Source organism: Amblyraja radiata, chromosome 29, assembly GCF_010909765.2.
Source record: "Amblyraja radiata isolate CabotCenter1 chromosome 29, sAmbRad1.1.pri, whole genome shotgun sequence".
Taxonomy (NCBI): Eukaryota; Metazoa; Chordata; class Chondrichthyes; order Rajiformes; family Rajidae; genus Amblyraja; species Amblyraja radiata.
In genome coordinates, this window is record NC_045984.1 from 5477989 (window position 1) to 5497596 (window position 19608).

The following is a 19608-nucleotide window of genomic DNA, read 5'->3' on the forward strand; positions in this document are numbered from 1 at the left end:
CGCTTCTTGTGCGTGGTGGTGGAAAGATTGGTGGAAACAGGGCCGCGACGTGAACGCTCTCTCCTTGACCCCCATCTGTATACTACCATACCACAGATTAGTTTTAGAGTTTTAGTTAGTAAGTCATTAGTAAGTAAGTAATTTTTATTTATATAGCACTTTTAAATCAAATCATGTTGAAGCCAAAGTGCTTTACAGAGAAAAAAACTAGATTACCATACATCCATATAAAATAAAAAAGAAGAAAAAAAAGACACAATGCACTATAGGATTCAACATGAACGTCCCCCCAACAGCAGAATCAACACTTTCCACTGTGAGGGAAGGCACCAAAAAGTCCAGTTCTCCTCCTCCTCCTCCTAGTCCACCTGAGGTTGGGGCCTATTTGAGGCCTCCGCAGCCAGTCACCGCAATGACGGCCCGATGTTATAGGCCCTTTAGATTACATTTCAGATTAGTTTCATCAGTCATAGTATTGAGTAAAGAAGTTGGGAGATCATGTTGCAGTTGTATATGACGTTGGTGAGGCCACGTTAAGAGTATTATGTTCAGATCTGGGCACCGTGCTGTAGGAAAGATGTTGTCAAGCTGGAAAGGGTACTGAGAAGATTTACGAGGATGTTGCCAGGACTAGAGGGTCTGAGCTATAGGCAGAGGTTGAGTAGACTGGGACTCTATTCATTGGAGCGCAGGATGATGAGGGGTAGTTGAGGTGTATATGATCATGAGAGGAATAGATCGGGTAGATGCCCAGAGTCTCTTGCCCTGAGTAGGTGAATCAAGGTCCAGAGGACATAGGTTTAAGGTGGAGAAAAGATTTAATAGGAATCTGAGGGGTAACCTTTTCACACAAAGGGTGGTGGGTGTATGGAACAAGTTGCCAGAGGAGGTAGTTGAAGCAGGGACTATCCCAACATTTAAGAAACAGTTAGTCAGTTACATGGATAGGATAGGTTTGGAGGGATATGGACCAACCGTGGGCAGGTGGGACAAGTGTAGCTGGGACATGTTGGCCTGTGTGGGCAAGTTGTGCCAAAGGGTCTTTTTCCACACTGCAGCAATCTATGACTCTATACAGCGTGGAAACCGGCCCTTCAGCCCACAGAGTCCGCGCCAACCAGCGATCACCCTGTACACCAGCACTGGGGGCGGCACGGTGGCCAACGGTAGAGTTGCTGCCTTACAGCTCTTTCAGCGCCAGAGACGTGGGTTCAATCCCAACTACGGGTGCTGTCTGTATGGAGTTTGTACATTCTCCCCGTGGCCACGTGGGTTTTCTCCGAGATCTTCGGTTTCCTCCCACACTCCAAAGACGTACAAGTGTGTAAGTTAATTGACTTGGTATAAATGTAAATTGTCCCTAGTGTGTGTAGGATAGTGTTAATGTGCAGGGATTGCAAGTCGGTGCAGACTCGGTGGGCCGAATGGCCTGTTTCCACGCTGCATCTCTAAACTAAACTAAACTAAACTAAATGCTATCCTACACACTTGGGGCAATTTACAATTTTACCGAAGCCAATTAACCTCCAAACCTGTACGCCTTTGGAGAGTGGGAGAGTCTAGTACCAGAAACCATAGCCTCAGAATAAAAGCACGTACCTTTGGAAAGGAGATGAGGACCAATTTCTTCAGTCAGAGGGTGGTGAATCTGTAGAATTCATTGCCACAGAATGCTGTGGAGGTCAAGTCAATGGATAAGACCTGATGGGCCAAATTGACTAATTCTGCTCCTATAACTTATGAACTTATGAAACCGGAGCACCCGGAGGAAACCCACGCGATCACGGGGAGAATTTACAAACTCCGTACAGCCAACACCCATATAGTCAGGGTCAAATCCGGGTCTCTGGCGCTGCAAGGCAGCACCTCTACCCCTGCGCACAAAATTAATGTCAACATTTACAGTATTGTGAATACTAACCAATGCCCTTTAACTTGGTAACATGATACTCCATTTAGATGTACATTGGAAGTGTATATGGAACACACTTAAAATAATGAATTGTTGTCATGCTTTGTCCTATTTGACTCTGAGTTTTGGGTTATTCAGTGACATGGCAATTAATCCCAGTGAAGACATAAAGAACAAATTAATTATGTCTGGTTGTTACTTGTTTTTGAATGCTCATGTGCTCTGGTGCATGCCTCAAACTAATTAATTGGATAAAAAGAACATAATATCATTGAAGAAGTATTATGGATAATCTTGTTGGTGCAAAAGAGGATTATTAGACACGAGTGACTGCACTTGCAAGGCAAAAGAAAATGTAATGGTGAATTCGTTTAGTTTAGTTTAGAAATACAGCGTGGAAACAGGCCCATCGGCCCACTGAGTCCGCGCCGACCAGCGATCCCCATGCACCAGCACTATCCGACATGCCAAGGATAAGTTACAATTTTGACCAATGCCAATTGCCCTACAACCTGCACGTCTTTGGGGTGAGGGAGGAAGCCAGAGCACCCGGGGGAAACCCACGCGGTCACGGGGAGAACGTACAAACACCGTACAGACAGCACCCATGGTCAAGACAAGAGACAAGAGACATTTATTGTCACATGCACCAATTGGTACATTGAAATTTGTGGTCACCATTCAGCCATACAAATAACATAAATAACTCAGAACACGATAGTCTTTAACATAAACATCCCCACACAGCAGCATCAAAGTTTCCCACTGTGATGGAAGGCACCAAAGTTCAGTCCTCCTCCTCTGTTGTTCTCTGGATCGAACATGGATCTCTGAAACATAGAAAATAGGCGCAGGAGGAGGCCATTCGGCCCCTCGAGCCAGCACCGCCATTCATTGTGATCATGGCTGATCGTCCCCTATCAATAACCCGTGCCTGCCTTCTCCACATATCCCTTGACTCCACTAGCCCCTAGAGCTCTATCTAACTCTCTCTTAAATCCATCCAGTGACTTGGCCTCCACTGCCCTCTGTGGCAGGGAATTCCATAAATTCACAACTCTCTGGGTGAAAAGGTTTTTTCTCACCTCAGTCTTAAATGACCTCCCCTTTATTCTAAGACTGTGGCCACTGGTTCTGGACTCGCCCAACATTGTGACCATTTTTGCTGCATCTCGCTTGTCCAGTCTTTTATAATTTTATATGTTTCTATAAGATCCCCCTCATCCTTCCAAACTCCAGTGAACTCTGGCACTATAAATGAGCAACTCTACCGCTGCGCCACCGTGCTGAATTCAGGAATGATAAAATAATGGATAGATATCCAAACCAAACTTGTTAATCATAAGTCTGAGCAGTAATTTTTAGTTTAGTTTAGTTTAGAGGTACAGCGCGGAAACAGGCCCTTCAGCCCACCGAGTCCACACCGACCAGCGATCCCCACACATTAACACAAGCCGACACACACGAGGGACAATTTACACGTACACCAAGTATGCAAACCTGAGCCAATTAACCTACAAACCTATACGCCTTTGGAGAATGGGAGGAAACCGAAGATCTTGGGGAAAACCCACGCGGTCACGGGGAGAACGTACAAACTCCGTACAGACAGCACCCATAGTTGGGATCGAACCCGGGTCTCTAGCGCTGCAAGTGGTGTAAGGCAGCAACTCCATCGCTGCCGCCCTTTACAGTCTTTCTCGACACCTTCTCGTCATATGTATAGTCTTTCTCGATACTTTCTTGACACTTTCAGCATACTCAAACTTGGCAACGAGGATCGCCTCCAATACTCACCAGGACTCCGCCTTCACCGACCTTCACCTGCCTACCGATGACGCCCAGCCTCGCCGCCTCAACGGTAACTCGGACTTTCTCCCCCTCGCTGATTCCACCGACCTTTGCCGCCCCCCCGGGACTGCCCAACCTCATCGCCGCACCGGGCCCACCCGACATCGCCGTCCCACTGGGCCCATCCAACATCGTCGCCGGACCGGGCCCACTGAACAACGCCGTCGCACTGGGCCCGCCTAATATCGCCGCCGCACCGGACCTACCGGACATCACCGCCGGACCCGACCCACCGGGCATCACCGGCGGACCGGGGCTCCCCCAACATGGCCACCGCAACTCACCCGACTCATCTCGCCGCCCCGCCGCTTTGGCCGACCCGCCCCGCGCCGCCCCGCCGACCTTCCGCCCACCGGGACCTCCCACACATCGCCCGCGGACCCCGACTCAACTGCCACTGGACTCCCACCATCGGGTCCGTTGACCCGCGCCACTCCACCTCTCTCCAGCAACCCACAGCCGTCGCCCTACATGGAGCCTGGACTCGGCACTGGGCCTGGAGCCTCCACGCTGCTTACTCCCACTCTCCTGGGCTTGACTCCACTGGGTCCTAGTGCCATGCTGCCCAGCCTTGCTAACCTCAGTGGCTGTTCCACTGAGTCTTCCCCATCCCCCTCTAACTATGTGACCCATGCTCTTCCCCACCCACATTACAGCCCTCTCACCCCCCCCCCCATCCCCTGACCACCCACCACACATCACCTCGTCCCCAGTCCACCCACCTGGCTCCCTCCGGCCCCAACCCCCATCCCTGCCGGGTGTTCACCATCCCCCCCGACCTCCCCCTCTCCCACACCGAACGGTCTGTCCTCAGCAGAGGTCTTACCTTTGTCCCCCTCCGTCCCCACCTCAATGAGTTCCGCGCCCACCACGTCTTGGAGCTCTTCTACCGTCGCCTCCGCCTCACAGCGCACTTCCACGGGAAGGAGTCCTCGCCCCCCATTGATGACCCCTTTTCCCGTCTCCAACGCACCCTCTCCTCATGGAACCCCCCTCGTGTCCTCCCGGCTTTGGAACTCTTTATCCAAAACTGCCGTCGCGACATCAACCGTCTCCACTCCCCTGTCTCACTCCAACCCCTGAACACACTGCCATCGAATCATTCCGCAACAACCCAGATTGGGTTATCAAACCAGCCGACAAGGGAGGTGCTGTGGTAGTCCCGCGCGTCGATCTCTACAAAGCTGAGGCCATGCGCCAACTCTCGGACACCTCCTCCTACTTACCCCTGGACCATGACCCGACTGACGAGCACCAGGCCACTATCTCCAGCACCATCACCGACTTCATCAATTCCCACGCCCTGCCCGACCGAGCCTCCAACCTCATTGTTCCCCAGCCCCGCACGGCCCGATTTTACCTTCTCCCCAAAATCCACAAACCTGACTGTCCCGGTAGACCCATTGTCTCTGCTTGTTCGTGACCCACCGAACTCATCTCCACATACCTTGACTCCATACTATCCCCCTTGGTTAAATCTGTTCCTACCTATGTTCAAGACACCTCAGACACTCTCCGCCGCCTCCGCGCATTCCATTCTCTAGGCCCTCACCCCCTCATCTTCACCATGGACGTCCAGTCACTCTACACCTCCATCCCCCACCAGGATGGCCTCAAAGCCCTCCGGTTCTTCCTCGACCAGAGAAGCAACCTATACCCAGCCACTGACACTCTCCTCCGCCTAGCGGAGCTGGTCCTTACCCTCAATAACTTCACGTTTGACTCCTCCCGTTTCCTCCAAACACAAGGCGTAGCTATGGGCACACGCATGGGCCCCAGCTACGCCTGCCTCTTTGTCGGGTACGTCGAACAATTCTTGTTCAATACGTACCAGGGCCCCATCCCCGACCTCTACCTCCGTTACATCGACGACTGCTTTGGGGCCACCTCCTGCACCCACACACAACTGACTGACTTCATCCACTTCACCACCAACTTCCATCCGGCACTGAAATACACCTGGACTATTTCCGACACTTCCCTACCATTCCTTGACCTCACTATCTCCATCGCAGGGGACAGACGCCTGACCGACATACATTATAAACCCACTGACTCCCATGGCTATCTGGACTACACGTCTTCCGACCCTGCCTCCTGTAAGGACTCCATCCCTTACTCCCAATTCCTCCGCCTACGCCGCATCTGCTCCCAGGATGAGGCGTTCCACACCAGGACATCTGAAATGTCCTCATTCTTCAGGGAACGGGGATTCCCCTCCTCCACCATAGATGAGGTTCGCACCAGGGTCTCTTCCATACCCCGCAACACTGCTCTCTCTCCCCATCCCCGCACTCGCAACAAGGGCAGAGTCCCCCTAGTCCTCACCTTTCACCCCACCAGCCGTCACATACAACAGATAATCCTACGTCATTTTCGCCACCTCCAACGTGACCCCACCACTCGCCACATCTTCCCATCTCCCCCAATGTCTGCCTTCCGCAATGACCGCTCCCTCCGCAACTCCCTTGTCAATTCTTCCCTTCCCTCCCGTACCACCCCCTCCCCGGGCACGCTCCGTTGCAACCGCAAGAAATGCAACACCTGTCCCTTTACCTCCCCTCTCGACTCCATTCAAGGACCCAAGCAGTCATTCCAGGTGCGACAGAGGTTCACCTGTATCTCCTCCAACCTCATCTACTGCATCCGCTGCTCTAGATGTCAGCTGATCTACATCGGTGAGACTAAGCGGAGGTTGGGCAATCGTTTCGCCGAACACCTCCGCTCGGTCCGCAAGAACCTACCTGACCTCCCGGTGGTTCAGCACTTCAACTCCCCCTCCCATTCCCAATCCGACCTCTCTGTCCTGGGTCTCCTCCATTGCCAGAGTGAGCAGCACCGGAAATTGGAGGAACAGCACCTCATATTCCGCTTGGGGAGCCTGCATCCGGCGGACATGAACATTGAATTCTCCCAATTTTGTTAGCCCTTGATGTCTCCTCCCCTTCCTTAGCCCTCGAGCTGTCTCCTCCCATCCCCCAGCCCTCGGGCTCCTCCTCCTCCCTTTTTCCTTCCTACTCCCCGCCACCCCCTATCAGTCTGAAGAAGGGTTTCGGCCCGAAACGTTACCTATCTCCTTCGCTCCATAGATGCTGCTGCACCCGCTGAGTTTCTCCAGCATTTTTGTGTACCTTTTAGTTTTGTCACCATTGACCCTAGCTTCCCGATCAAGCGTTCTGTCTTTGCAGGGATAAAATGAGGCTAATTTACAGCACAGTGGCATGGTGATTGAGCTGGTCAAACAACAGGCTCCTCTCTAGCTAACAGCAAGGATGGCACAGTGGCACAGCTGGTGAAACTAGTGTGAACGGGTGTTCAATGGTCAGAATGAGTTGATGGGCCGAAAGGCCTGTTTCCATGCTGTATCTTTTAATGGGCAGCACAGTGGCAGCGTGGTTGAGCTGTTGCCTTACAGCACCGGAGACCCGGTTTCGACCCTGACTAGGGTTGCTGTCTGTGCGGAGTTTGTACGTTCTTCCTGTGGCCTCATGGGTTTTCTCCAGGTGCTCCCGTTTCCTCCCACACTCCAAAGATGTGCAGATTTGTGGGTTAATTGGCTTCTGTAAATTCTCCCTCGTGTGTAGGATAGAATAGCATAGAACGAGTGTTCGGGTGATCGATGGTCGGCATGGACTTGGGGGGCTGAAGGGCCTGTTTCCGTGCTGCACCTCTAAACTAAACTGAATGAATTCAATCGAAAATGTGTGCAGTGTATTTGTATGTGATCATCTTTATTTTATTAATGTCTCCTGCCTCCCCCTACTGTTACCTATTGGTAAGTCAGCGATACGGTAACCCAAAGAAGACAAACAAAATGAGTTGCACAACACAATTTACCATACTCCTTCCTGTAGAATAAACTTGCTTTCGTAAGAAGATGCAGCTTATTCTATAATAATAATAATAATGGATGGGATTTATATAGCGCCTTTCTAATACTCAAGGCGCTTTACATCGCATTATTCATTCACTCCTCAGTCACACTCGGTGGTGGTAAGCTACTTCTGTAGCCACAGCTGCCCTGGGGCAGACTGACGGAAGCGTGGCTGCCAATCTGCGCCTACGGCCCCTCCGACCACCACCAATCACTCACACACATTCACACACATTCACACACAGGCAAAGGTGGGTGAAGTGTCTTGCCCAAGGACACAACGACAGTATGCACTCCAAGCGGGATTCGAACCGGCTATCTTCCGGTTGCCAGCCGAACACTTAGTTGATTCTACTCATCAACCCAGGACATACGTAACAGATCTGAGGAAGGCCTAGGAAGTTTGGCATGTCCCCAACAACAGATAAGCTGTAGAAATCATTTTATCATGGTTTGGGAACAGCTCCATCCGAGACGGCAAGAAATTGCAGAGAATTGTGGACGCAGCCCAGACCATCACACAAACCAACCTCCCTGCCATTGACTCCATCTACACTTCACACTGCCTCGGCAAGGCCAGCAGCATAATCAAGGACCAGTCTCACCACGGTCGCCCCTCTCCCGTCAAGCAAGAGGTCCAGAACTTTGAAAATGCATACCTCCAGATTCAGGGACTGTTTCTTCCTAACTATTATCAGGCCACTGAACTGTTGTCACACCAACTAGAGAGTGGAGCTGAATCTCCATCTACCTCATTGGAGACTTTCAGACAACCTTTAATTGGACTTTATCTTGCCATAACATTATACCCTTGGTCCTGTATCTGTAAGCTGTGGATGGCTTGATTGTAATCATGTATCGTCTTTCTGCTGACTGGATAGCACGCAACAAAAAAGCTCTTCACTGAACCTCGATACACGTGACAATAATAACAAAATAAGCTAAACTAAAGTAGACTGTTCAACACTCAAATAGGAGAGGGGAGAGAGAGGGAGTGGAGAGAGGGAGCGGAAAGAGAAGGTGAGAGAGGCGGGGAGAGAGGGGGGAAGGGAGAGGGATATGGACCAAACACAGGCAGGTGGGATTAGTGTAGCTGGAACATGTTGGCCGGTGTGGGCAAGTTGTGCCAAAGGGCCTGTTTCCACACTATATCAGTCTCCGATTCTATGACTCTAACTGCTCTCACATGTATTATGACCTTGCCTCTTTTGGCCATTGGTTCACAGTGGGTTAACCTGGCATAAGTGAGATAACGATTGTAAACTGGACCTTCATTATTACCTCATCTTTCACTACATTTTTTAAACTATTCCCACACTGCAAATAAAATTGGCAACCTTCATGAGTTCATGTATTGAGAAAAACGAAATATTCAATTTGCAACAACAATTGGCCCTAACTTAAACGAAAAATCGCTGTTTGTGTAAAGCCTTCAGATGTTTGTAAAGAATGAAGTAATGTTTATTTTATAAATACAAATCTATCTCTCCTTCCATCAACCATGTACCTGAATTCTTCAGCTTGCATGTATCTTCAGCCTGCATGTATCTTCAGCCTGCATGTATCTATATGTGATCATAAAAAATCAGGTTTGTTTTCCATCATTAACTGTACTTATCAAGAATACATGGGTTAAAACTTTCTCAGGCAGCTGTTTCCAATCAATTACCAGTCCAAAAACCAACGCTTTAAAGATTTCTAAAGGGAATTGTGTTCAACAAGCTATTGTTATATCTGTTCAAATACACTGCTTAGGTTTCTGATATCTTTCTAAATTGAAGTCCTTTCCTGGGCATTCTTCCCACAGTCAGGCTTCCCCTCCCTACTCATGCTATTTTTTCATTTAGAGATACAGCTCGGCAACAGGCCCTTTGGCCCACCGAGCCCGCGTCGAACCAGCGATCCTCACCAGGGCCCTGTACAACTGCAGCAGGACCTCCTTGCTCCTAAACTCATATCCTCTCGCATTGAAGACCAACATGCCATTGGCTTTCTTTACTGCCTGCTGAACTTGCAAGCTTACCTTCAGTGACTGATGTACAAGCCCACCTAGGTCTCGTTGCACCTCCCCTTCTCCTAATCTGACACCATTCAGATCTGCCTTCCTGCTCTTGCCACCAAAGTGGATAACCTCATGTTTATCCACATTATACTGCATCAGCCATGCATCTGCCCACTCACCCAACCTATCCAAGTCACTCTTGCAGCTTCATAGCATCCTCCTCGCAGCTCACACTGCCATCCAGCTTTGTGTCATCCGCAAACTCTAAATCGTTAATATATATTGTAAACAATTGGGGTTCCAGCACTGAGCCTTGCGGCACCCCACTAGTCACTACCTGCCATTCTGACAAGGACCCGTTAATTCCTACTCTATACTTCCTGTCTGCCAACCAGTTCTCTATCCATTTCAATACCCTACCCCCAATACCATGTGCTCTAATTTTGCGCACTAATCTCTTGTGTGCCACCTTGTCAAAGGCTTTTTGAAAATCCAGATACACCACATCCACTGGCTCTCCCTTATCCATTCTACTTGTTACTTCAAAAAATTCCAGAAGATTAGTCAAGCATGATTTTGTCTTCATAAATCCATGCTGACTTTGACTGAACCCATCACTGGTTTCCAAATGTGCTGCTTTAACATCTTTAATAATCAACTCCAGCAGCTTCCCCACTACCGATGTAAGGCTAACTGGTCTATAATACCCTGTTTTCTCTCTCCCTCTTTTCTTAAAAAGTGGAGTTACATTGGCTAACCCCCAGTCCACAGGAACTGATCCAGAGTTGAGAGAACATTGGAAAATGATCACCGCCGATTTCTAGGGCCATCTCCTTGAGTACTCTGGGATGCAGACCATCAGGCCCTGGGGATTTAAATGCCTTCAGTCCCAACAGTTTACCTAACACCATTTTCTGACTAATGTGGATTCCATTCAGTTCCTCCCTCCCACTAGATCCTCGGTCCCCTAGTATTTCCGTGAGATTGTTTGTGTCTTCCTTAGTAAAGACAGAACCAAAGTACTTGTTTAACTGGTTCTGCCACATTCTTGTTTCCCATTATAAATTCACCTGTTTCTGGCTGTAAGGGACCTACATTCGTCTTCACTAATCTTTTCCTTTTTACAAATAAACTTTTACAGTCAGTTTTTATGTTCCCCGCAAGCTTTCTTTCATGCTCTCCCCCCCCTCTTAATTAACCCCTTTGTCCTCCTCTGTTGAGTGCTAAATTTCTCCAAGTTCTCAAGTTTGCTGCTTCCTCTGGCCAATTTATATGCCTCTTCCTTGGATTTAACACTATCCTTGATTTCACTCGTTAGCCGCCTTCCCAGTTTTATTTCTTCGCCAGACAGGGATGAACAATTTCTGGAGTTCATCCATGCGGTCTTTAAATCTTTGCCATTGCATCTCCACCGTCAACCCTTTAAGTATAATTTGTCCGTCTATCCTAGCCAATTCCCGTCTCATACCTTCAAAGTCTCCTTTATTCAAGTTCAGGACCCTGGTCTCTAAATTAACCGTGTCACTCTCCATCCTAATGCAGAATTCCACCATATTATGGTCACTGTTACCCAAGGGGCTTTGCACAACAAGATCGCTAACTAGTCTGAAGAACGGTCTCGGCTCGAAACGTTGCCTATTTCCTTCGCTCCATTGATGCTGCTGCACCCGCTGAGTTTCTCCAGCATTTTTGTGTACCTGAGATCGCTAACTAATCCTTCCTCATTACACAATACCCAGTCTAGGATGGCCTGCCCTCCAGTTGATTCCTCTACGTATTGGTTTAAAAACCCATCCCGTATACATTCCAGGAAATCCTCCTCCTCAGCACTGCTACCAATTTGGTTGGCCCAATCTATATGTAGATTAAAGTCACCCATGGTAACTGCTGGACCTTTGTTACACGCATCTCTAATTTCCTGCTTGATGCTATCTCCAACCTCCCTACTGCTGTTTGGTGGTCCGTATACAACTCCAACGAGCGTTTTCTGCCCTTGGCGATTTCACAGTTCTACCCATACTGATTCTACAGCATCCAAGCTAATGTCTCTCCTTGCTATTGCATTAATCTCCTCTTTAACCAGAAATGCCAACCCACACCTCCTCTTCCTTTCTATATATCCTTCCTGAATATCGAATACCCCATCAAATAATGTTTAGTTCCCAGCATTGGTCACCCTGGAGCCATGTCCCCATAATTCCAACTGTATCATATCCCTTAACTACTAATTAAGTACTGTTAGGAAATAATTATCAATAATGTCATCTCTCTTGCTGTAAAGCTTCCTGTAATATATTTAATTCCCATTACTAAAGTAACTGCCAGCGTTGGTTTCTAAGAAAAAGAGAGAAGGATTTGTTATAAAGAATGGCTATCCTGTTTCCCCTTCAGCTTCTAAATATAAAATAAAGGAGGCTTCATTATCGGAAGCACAGATTTCACACATACTTACTGTCTTCCTAAAAGCGAGTAAGTTAGAATCTTAAACCACTTCTATTTTGGCTTTCAGATACTGCATTGTTTCCGACCAAGAGCAGAGTAATCATTAACAATGAGAGGTAAAGTTAATTTGTGGTCTTACCGAGGCTCGATGGGCCAAATGGCCTAATTCTGTTCCTATGTCTTATGAGCCATTCCTTGATTGTCTGACCCCTGCCTAATGACGATTTGTCTTTTGTTAGTGTTTCACAGATCCACAGTCTTCATTACACTGATGATCTTAGTAAAACATAGCACAGCTGATGAAGAATGTGCAGCAACAACTCTGGCAGCTCACTATCGAAATGTGATTTCTGTTCTACTGAATGAAACAGTGAGTTCAATTTCTTTACTTCATAGAATGTCTTTCGGGTAAAATCTATTGAATAGAAATTGTAAAGAACTGAATTTCAGAATATAACTCTGTTGTATTAGGGTGGCACGGTGGCACAGCGGTAGAGTTACTGCGCTAGGGAACCGGGTTCGATTCTGACTACTGGTGCTATTTGTATGGAGTTTGTACGTTCTCCCTTGTAAATTGTCCCTTGTGTGTGTAAGATAGTGTAAGTGAGCGGGGACCGCTGGTCGGTGCGGACTCGGTGGGCCGAAGGGCCTACTTCCACACTGTATCTCTAAACTAAGTGAAACTAAACTAAACATCTACCCATGAAAGACACAAAGTGCTGGAGTAACTCAGCAGGTCACGCAGCGTCCCTGGAGAACATGGGGAGGTGACGTTTCGGGTCGGGACTGATTGCATGGGTGGGAGGGGAAGAAAACCACCCATGGTGAGGATTGAACCCCTGTTTATGGAACTCGGGCAGGTCCAATAGCGATATTTAATAGTCATTCGAACGGTACATGGACAGGGAAGATTTAGAGTTATATGGGCATTTGGGGTGGCACAGAGGCATGGGAAACAAACTGCATCCACCTATTACTGCCTGCAGAAGTAATGGAGGAAGGTTCCAATGTGACCCTCAAGATAACATTTTAAGTTTAGTTTATTTTAATTTAGAGATAGAGCACGGAAACAGGCCCTTCAGCCCACCGAGTCCACGCCGACCAACGATCCCCACACACTAACACTGTCCTACACACACTTAGGACAATTTACATTTATACCAAGCCAATGAATCTGTGAATCTGTACGTCTTTGGAGTGTGGGAGGAAACTGAAGTACTCGGAGAAAACTTACACAGGTCACGGGGAGAACGTACAAACTCCCTACTGACAGCACCTGTTGTCAGGATCGAACCCGGGTCTCTGGTACTGTAAGCGCTGTAATGCAGCAACTTTACTGCTGCGCCATGGTGCTGCCCAATATATGACTGAGCAAAAGGCTGTGGAGAAAGGGGCTGGTGTGGTTTTATAGAGTTGCTCCAGTAACGGCCCAGTGTGGATGTGATGGGCCGAATGGTTCTTTCTCGACTGTAATAATTCTATGATTCTTTGGGTAGTTTAGATTTAGTTTAGTTTAGTTTATTGTCACGTGTACCAAGGTACAGTGAAAAGCTTTTGTTGCATGCTAACCAGTCAGCAGAAAGACAATACATGATTACAATCGAGCCATTACAGTGATACATGATAAGGGAATAATATTTACTGAAAGGTAAAGCCAGTAAAGTCCAATCAAAGATAGTCGAAGGGTCACCAGTGAGATAGATAGTACTTCAGGACTGCTCTCAAGTTGGGGTAGGATGATTCAGTTGCCCGATAACAGCTGGGAAGAAACTGTCCCCGAAGGTGTGCGTTTTCACACCTGTACCATTTGCCCGATGGGAGAGGGGAGAAGAGGGAGTGGCCAGGCTGCGACTCGTCCTTGTTTATGCTGCTGGCCTTGCCGAGGCAGTGTGTATAAATGGAGTCAATAGATGGAAGGTTGGTTTGTGTGATGGTCTGGGCTGCGTCCACAATTTGCTACAATTTCTCACGGTCTTGGATGGAAATGTTCCCAAACCAAGCTGTGATGCATCCCAGTAAAAGGCTTTCTATGAACCAGGGGCCACAGTCTTAGAATAAAGGGGAAGCCATTTAAGACTGAGGTGAGAAAAAACTTTTTCACCCAGAGAGTTGCGAATTTGTGGAATTCCCTGCCACAGAGGGCAGTGGAGGCCACATCACTGGATGGATTTAAGAGAGAGTTAGATAGAGCTCTAGGGGCTAGTGGGATCAAGGGATATGGGGAGAAGGCAGGCACGCGTTATTGATTGGGGACGATCAGCCATGATCACAATGAATGGCGGTGCTGGCTCGAAGGGCCAAATGGCCTCCTCCTGCAACTATTTTCTATGTTTCTATGACGCATCTGTACGAGTTGGTGAGGGTTGTTGGGGACATACCAAACTTCTGAAGCTTTCTAAGGTAGTAGAGGTGCTGGTGTGGCCAGGTTTAGGTTTAGGTTTCGTAGTATTCTCACCATGTATACCGAGGCATTGTGAAAAGCCATGCTTTGCATGCTATCCAACCAAATCAGATAATACTATACATAAATACAATCAAGCCAAACTCAAGGACAATAGGTAGAGCATAGGGGAAGATACAAGCGCAGAATATAGATCTCAGTATTCTAATGAATCAGTTCCAGGGTCATCTACCCATGTTCGAAACAGGGTGGAGGCGAATCGGACACAACCCTAATTTATGTAAGAACTGTGCAGAAGCCTGATAACAGAGAGGAAGTAAGTAAGTAAGTAAATAAGTTTATTGGCCAAGTATTCACATACAAGGAATTTGCCTTGGTGCTCCGCCCACAAGTAACAACATGACATACAGTGACAGTTATGGATGACTCACAGTTACGAATTACAGTAACGAAGAAGCTGTTCCTGAGTCTGGTGGTGCGGGTTATCAAACTTCTGTATCTTCCGCTCATTGGGAGCAGGGGGAAGAAGGAATGACCAGGGTGCTTTTCTGAAGCATGTTCCTCATGTGAAGGGAGTTGATGAGAAAGTGGGGTAGCATTAAACTGGCGTGAATGGTTAATCGATGGGTTGGCGTCGACTCGGTGGGCCGAAGGGCCCGTTTCTATGCTCTGTAAACTCACTTGGAATGGTCATCGTCATACAGCATGGAAACAGGCACTTTGGCCCAACTTGCCCACACCGATTAACATGCACCACCTGCCTGCGTTTAGCCCACATCCCTCTAAGCCTGTCCTATCCATGTGTCTGTCTAAATGTTTCTTAAACATTGCGATATACCTGCCTCAACTACCTCCTCCTCCGGCAGCTCGTTCCATACACCCACCATCCTTTCTGTGAAAAAGTTACCCTTCAGGTTCCCATTAAATCTTTAAGAAGGAACTGCAGATGCTGGATAATCGAATGTACACAAAAAATGCTGGAGAAACTCAGCGGGTGCAGCAGCATCTATGGAGCGAAGGAGCTGGGCAATGTTTCGGGCCGAAACGTTGCCTATCTCCTTCGCTCCATAGATGCTGCTGCACCCGCTGAGTTTCTCCAGCATTTTTGTGTACCTCCCATTAAATCTTTCCCCCTTCACCTTAAACTTTTACCCTCTGGTTCCAATTCCCCTGCTCTAAGCAAAAGACTCTGTGTGTTTAACTGATCTATTCCTCACTTGATGTTGTACATCTCGACAAGATCACCCCTCATCCTCCTGCTCTCCAAGCAATAAAGCCCAAGCTTGCTCAACCTCTCCCTATAGCTCAGTCCTTCGAGTCTTGGCAACATCCTGGTAAATCTTCTCTGAACTCTTTCAAGCTTGACGACATCTTTCCCGTAACATGGTTACCAGAAATGAACGTAATACTCTAAATGTGGCCTCACCAATGTCTGATACAACTGCAACATGACCTCCCAACTCCCAACTTCTATACTCATGTAGAGTGTATGCAGAAGCAAGCTTCACAAACCCCCCTGATAGGTTACTTTTGTGTAAATAATTTCACCAAGTGTTACAATTGCATTGTGAAAATCACAATCCATGCAGTAAGTCAAAAGTGATATTTTGTTTTACATGGAACTTGAAACAGATTGACCAAAGAAATATTGTAACGCACTTTCCAAATTCCAAACATCATCTCCTATTAGAGAAACAGCATGGAAACAGGCCTTTCAGCCCATCGAGTCCACGCTAACCATTCATCACCTATTCACAATAGTTTTAGCTTATCCCATTTTCGTAACCAATCCCTACGCACCAGGGGCAATTTACAGAGGCCAATTACGCACCTCTTCGGGATGTGGGAGGAAACCGGAGCACCCGGAGGAAACACATAAGGGCACAGGGAGAACGTGCAAACTCCACGCAGACAGCACCCAAGGTCAGGATCGAACCTGGGTCCATGGCCCTGCAATTGATCTGAACGTCAGCATTTAACAACTTATAGAGTCACAGTCATAGAATTATATAGTGTGTAAACAGGCCCTTTGGCCCAGCTCGCCCACACCGGCCAACAATGTCCCAGCTACCCTAGTCCCACTTAGCTGCGGTTGGTCCATAACCCTCCAAACCTGTCCTATCCATGTACCTGTCCAACTGTTTCTTAAGCGATGGGATAGTCCCAGCCTCAACTACCTCCTCTGGCAGTTTGGTCCATACACCCACCACCCTCTGTGTAAAAAATTTACCTCTCGGATTACTATTAAATCTTTTCCCCTTCACCTTGAACCTATGTCCTCTGGTCCTTGATTTCCCTACTCTGGACTGTGTAACTACCCGATCTTTTCCTCTCATGATTTTGTATACCTCTATAAGATCTCCCCTCATCCTCCTACGCTCCGTGGAATATAGACCAAGCCTACTCAACCTTTCCCTGTAGCTCACACTCTATGTCCTGGCATCTTATGTCCTCTTCCCCTACTCTGGGTAAGTGATGCCCCTGTCCCACTTAGGAAACCTGAACGGAAACCTCTGGAGACTTTGCGCCCCACCCAAGGTTTCCGTGCAGTTCCCGGAGGTTGCAGGTGGTTGCCGGAGGTTGCAGGTAGTGGAAGCAGGTAGGGAGACTGACAAAAGCCTCCGGGAACCTCCGTAAACCGCACGGAAACCTTGGGTGGGGCGCAAAGTCTCCAGAGGTTTCCGTTCAGGTTTCCTAAGTGGGACAGGGGCATGATGACTCTATGCGTCTACCCGATCTATTCTTCTCATGATCTCAACTTCCACATGGTAACATTTATAAACTGTACACACTTTAAGAAGGAAAAGTGCATCCATTGTAACGTGCTCTGAATGTTACGAACGTGTGCATGCAGAATGCTTGCTTCCAAAGTTCAGTTCCACAGAAAATCAACAGTCACATTTTAACGTGTACATGCCGATACTACATTGTATGTTCAGTGCTAACAGCAGGGTCAAATTTCTTTGCTAGAGTACGCTATGTTTCCAAAGCAAGATTATAAAAGATTATAAAAGATTATAAAAGATATTATTATTATTATTATTTTCAGAAGAAGAGTTTTGACCCTGTCCCACTTAGGAAACCTGAACGGAAACCTCTGGAGACTTTGCGCCCCACCTAAGGTTTCCGTGCGGTTCCCGGAGATTGCAGGTGGTTGCCGGAGGTTGCAGGTAGTGGAAGCAGGTAGGGAGACTGACAAAAACCTCCGGGAACCGCACGAAAACCTTGGGTGGGGCGCAAAGTCTCCAGAGGTTTCCGTTCAGGTTTCCTAAGTGGGACAGGGGCATTAGTCTAAAAGTGGCGAGAACTTATTCGTTTTTTTTGTGTAGGAAGGAACTGCAGATGCTGATTTAAACCAAAGATAGACACAAAATGCCGGATCAACTCAGCAGGTCAGACGGCAGATAGACACAAAATGCTGGACTAACTCAGCGGGACAGGCAGCAGCTTTGGATAGAAGGAATGGGTGTCGTTTCGGGTCCAAACCCTTCTTCAGACTGAGAGCCAGGGGAAAGGGAAATGAGAGATTTACTGTCGACGGTGATGTAGAGAGATATAGAACAAATGAATGAAAGATATGCAAAAAAGTAACGATGATACAGGAAACAGGCCATTGTTAGCTGTTTCAGTCTGATCAGTCAGAAGAAGCGTCTCGACCCGATACATCACCCATTCCTTCTCTCCAGAGATGCTGCCTGTCCCGCTGAGTTATTCCAGCATTTTGTGTCTATCTTCGGCTTAAACCAGCATCTGCAGTTTTTCCTACACATTGTCAGCTGTTTGTTGGGTGAGAACGTGTGTGGAGACAATGAGACTCAACAAAGGTAGACAAAAGTGCTGGAGAAACTCAGCGGGTGCAGCAGCATCTATGGAGCGAAGGAAATAGGCAACGTTTCGGGACGAAACGTTGCCTATTTCCTTCGCTCCATAGATGCTGCTGCACCCGCTGAGTTACTCCAGCACTTTTGTCTACCTTCGATTTTCCCACATCTGCAGTTCCTTCTTAAACATGAGACTCGACAAGACGACTTTGAAACTGGGGCGGGGGAGGGACGGAGAGAGAGAGGGAATGGAGGGGCTGCTTGAAGTTAGAGGAATCAATATTCATACCACTTTTTGTTTTTGTTCCATTTTTAGATTGAAGCAGCACACATCATTATACAATTGAAAAATAATGCATCATTGCACCGGAATAAGACTGGGGTATGCACATCTATTTTTACATGTCTGGTGACAGGTGTATATTGAGCTGCTCCTTACATGAGTTTTCTTCAAATGCTATTATTTCACTCCACTGAACTGCTACTTCTGTCTGAAGCATTATTCCAAATCATTAATTCATGCCTCTGAGAACATTGTGCTGATTTTTTTATTTAAATATATCATCTCCATATCATCTAAGCACTAGATGTCTTTATCAGATCTGGCCATGCTGCACAAGCTTGGATATGTAGGATTTGGAAGGTTGTCACTAAGGCTGTTTAGTTTAGTTTAGTTTGGAGATACTGCGTGGAAACGGGCCCTTCGGCCCACCGAGTCCGGGTCGGCCAGCGATCCTTGCACATTAGCGCAATCCTACACACAGTGGGGACAATTTACAATGATACCGCCCCAATTAACCTAAAAACCTGGAGTGCGGGAGGAAACCGGAGATCCCAGGGAAAACCCACGCAGGTCACGGGGTGAACGTACGAACTGCGTACAGACAGCACCCGTAGTCAGGATCGAACCCGAGTCTCTGGCACTGCAAGGCAGCAACACTACCACTGCGCCACCGTGCCGCACAGCAGGACTGGATCATTTTATACATTTAGTTTAGTTATAGAATAATATAGTATGTATACAGGCCCTTCGGGCCACTTGCCCACAACCACCAACATGTCCCATCTACACTACTCCCACCTGCCTGTGGGAAGAAACAGGAGCACCCAGAGAAAACCCACGCAGGTCACAGGGAGAACGTGCAAACTCCGTACAGACAGCACCCGTAGTCAGGATCGAACCCGGGCCTCTGGCGTTGTAAGGCAGCAATTCCATCACTGCGCCACCGTGCCGACTTATTCTGAGTCATGACATCATACAGCAGAAGTTCACATTGGCCCAACTATGTCTGTGCCCCATCTACG